Below are 1,753 nucleotides of genomic sequence, written 5' to 3'. Positions count from 1 at the left end.
GACATGGCAATACTCTATCTTATGGCTCAGAAAGCCAAACATGGTATGTACTCACTTATATGTGGATATTAGCTATAAATTGAGTACTTTTCTTAATGCTGCACAAGAGGATTTAAGTTCCCATTCTTTTAAAATAATTACAGTTTTCATTTGAAACACTGGGAATGAATCAGTAACTGAGTTAGTACAACATTAATTATCCTAGTGTAATGAAATAATTGAAACCTTTGAAAGACCACATCAGGTAAGATTAGAAATAAGAAGGAAAAAAAACTGACTCAACCTGTTATTTAAAATTTTATACTCCCTCACTAAGTGAATCCAACAAGAGAGAGGTTGGATAAGAGCTTCCTAACAAAGACATAATCTAAATAAAAGTGCAAAGATAATTTTAAGATTTATTTGATATAAAGCTGCATGTAGCCAATTCACATGATTGGATGATTTTTAGATAGAAACATATACTCAAGATATAATCACTACAATAATAGAAATAAACATACTTACATCTCTTATAGTTTCCTTGTCTTGTATGTATTTTTGAAAACATATTTTTTTTTAACTTTTCCAGTGAGTTTTTATTAGTAGTTGCATCGTGATTCAGGGTCCCAGTGTAGGAACTATCATATACCAAGGTCCCCCTTTCTATCTGGGGAGAAGATCAAACAACAGAGGAGAGGTGGGCAGAACCAGGTCAGATCTTCCCAGGAAATATGCCTTCTGTTCTTCAGTCATCTCAGGCTGAGACCCATGATACTGGACAAAGAGATTTGTACACATACCAGCACCACTCACACATACAGACATCACCCCCTTTGCCGTCATTGTATAGGTAGTTTTGCCAGCAGTTCCTAGTCTGGTTCTGGTTTGCGAAGCTGCTGTCAAAGGGGATGATTTTGTAGTTCTTGGTAGAAGTCTTGATGCCTTCAGGCATCCTAACTCCTAAGGACTGTCCCCAAAGCAATGTTGCTTCAATGTGACCCTTAGCAAAGATGTCAGTCAGTGAAAACATAAATATTTTAACTAAAATATTTCCAGTACAATGAAGATGGGGGTTCCTGTGTAAATGAATGAAAAAGCTTTCTCTATGTGTCACACTACTACTGAGTAATCAGACAAAGGACAAATTCAGGAGTGATGAAGACACAAAGAACACTGGAATCAATAAGTAGGGGACAAGATTGCTAAAAAGCATGAGAAATGGAAAGATACCATAGAGAAAGATGAGAAACAGCCTGTGACTTCAACCCTGACTTCCTGAGAAGGCAAAAAGTTGAAGTACAGCCACAGGTAGCCTAGAATTTGGTCCAATGAGCTGGACCAAATTAGGCTTCTTCAGAGTTGCAGCATCACAGTTGACTCTGTGGCACCATTCAAGGTCTGAATTAAAAATATTCCTAAAATTTCACAATCACTAATTCTCTGGGGCCCAGAGATAACACCCTGAATCAATCAAGAATGTTTATTAAATGTTTGCTTTTCTCAACACTTGGTCTCCAAAATAAGCACATAGTGTAACACATTTTTGAAGTGTAAAACTGTTTCAGCAGAAAGAGTTATTTGGTGGATTATTTGAATTGAACACATTTCCTGATAATCCAGGGTATCAAAGAAAAAAAGCATCAGAAATACAGGTTCTATGTCCCTGTAAGACTGAGACAAGCAACTAAAAGAGAAGACATCAGTCTGTTGATAGCATTGCAAACCACATGTCCTGTATGTGGGACACAGATTTGTTTGTTGTAGGCCATTA

The 1,753-nt window shown here is 36.7% G+C and overlaps 1 pseudogene; it reads right to left on the bottom strand.

The window, feature by feature from the left end:
- Positions 1-736: 736 nt before the first annotated feature.
- Positions 737-934, bottom strand: LOC116100540 (annotated as a pseudogene).
- Positions 935-1,753: the final 819 nt, after the last annotated feature.

Source organism: Mastomys coucha, unplaced genomic scaffold, assembly GCF_008632895.1.
Source record: "Mastomys coucha isolate ucsf_1 unplaced genomic scaffold, UCSF_Mcou_1 pScaffold21, whole genome shotgun sequence".
Classification (NCBI taxonomy): domain Eukaryota; kingdom Metazoa; phylum Chordata; class Mammalia; order Rodentia; family Muridae; genus Mastomys; species Mastomys coucha.
Note: the sequence above shows the minus strand (reverse complement) of the source record. Positions and strands in the feature narration are given on the sequence as shown.